The sequence below is a fragment of the Cervus elaphus genome, chromosome 23 (assembly GCF_910594005.1).
Source record: "Cervus elaphus chromosome 23, mCerEla1.1, whole genome shotgun sequence".
NCBI classification, from domain to species: Eukaryota; Metazoa; Chordata; class Mammalia; order Artiodactyla; family Cervidae; genus Cervus; species Cervus elaphus.
This window is the reverse complement of record NC_057837.1, coordinates 31067199-31068754: the sequence shown is the minus strand read 5'-3', so window position 1 is coordinate 31068754 and position 1556 is coordinate 31067199.

The window sequence follows — 1556 nt, the reverse complement described above, 5'->3', positions numbered from 1 at the left end:
TACCAATAAGATATAATGAACACTAAGAATGACTTGTTTTTCACATATATAAACATAAGCAATTTTTAAAAGCTCATTTCCATTTCCACATCTTGGTATTAGCAGGAAAGAAATGAACCTTTAAATATCTGAAGCAGATTAGTGATGATGATTCCCTTAAAACTTCGTTGACTGTGTTCAGGGAATACCAAAATTTTCAACTTACACTGAGTAAAAACTATGGATAAAATTTTACTTGCTTTCTTTGGAATCCATGTATGTTATTCAAAAAGAAATTTAAAAACTACTTTCCCAAACCCAATAAACAATTGTGCAAGACCAAAAAGCTAGACAGAAAAAGAATTGTACCATACAAAAAGCTGTACCAGAGTACAATTTTCTAAGCGCAATTATCAACTTAATTCATTTCACAAAGTGTTTAATATGATCTACTTCCTCACAAAAAAAGTGCAAATATATTCTAAATGATCAATCAATAATAATTGTTCAGCAATAGTTTTTCTCTTTCATTAAATATATAGAAAAAGTACAATTAAGTACAATTATGATGTTTCAGGATATTGATGTTTTTATCTCAGAGCTTTAAAGTGTGATTTTGATTGAATTTTTCTCACACACTAAGCAAAATTTACTGAAGGCATACCATATGTTACTTTATAAATAATTATAATATAAAGCAGACAATCTATTGGATTATAACAGGCTAAGGAATGAGATATAAATTTTCTTACTTTTATAAACATACAGATAGTTACATTAGCAAATTTGAAGTTTTGCTGTCTTTTATTCTCATTTCTTAATTTGACTATTAAGATGTTATCTGAATAAAAAATAAATTTAGACATTTTCTAAAATTTGGATTAGACTGATTGTTGTCAAGAGAGAATTTAGCTTGTTTATTAGACTATCTCTACATTATTTTTCACAAAATGAAGGAGCTAAATTTGCATCTGTTAGATTTTGACTGATAGTTTTTTAAACATACGATGAGATAAAATGATTTAATAAGAAACCACAACGAGGTACCATTACACGCCAGTCAGGATGGCTGCTATCCAAAAGTCTACAAGCATTAAATGCTGGAGAGGGTGTGGAGAAAAGGGAACCCTCTAACACTGTTGGTGGGAATGCAAACTAGTACAGCCACTATGGAGAACAGTGTGGAGATTCCTTAAAAAACTGGAAATAGAACTGCCATATGACCCAGCAATACCACTCCTGGGCATACACAATGAGGAAAGTAGATCTGAAAGAGACACGTGCACCCCAATGTTCATCGCAGCACTGTTTATAATAGCCAGGACATGGAAGCAACCTAGATGCCCGTCAGCAGACAAATGGATAAGGAAGCTGTGGTACATATACACCATGGAATATTACTCAGCCATTAAAAAGAATTCATTTGAACCAGTTCTAATGAGATGGATGAAACTGGAGCCCATTATACAGAGTGAAGTAAGCCAGAAAGATAAAGACCAATACAGTATACTAACGCATATATATGGAATTTAGAAAGATGGTGACAATAACCCTATATGCAAGACAGAAAAAGAGAC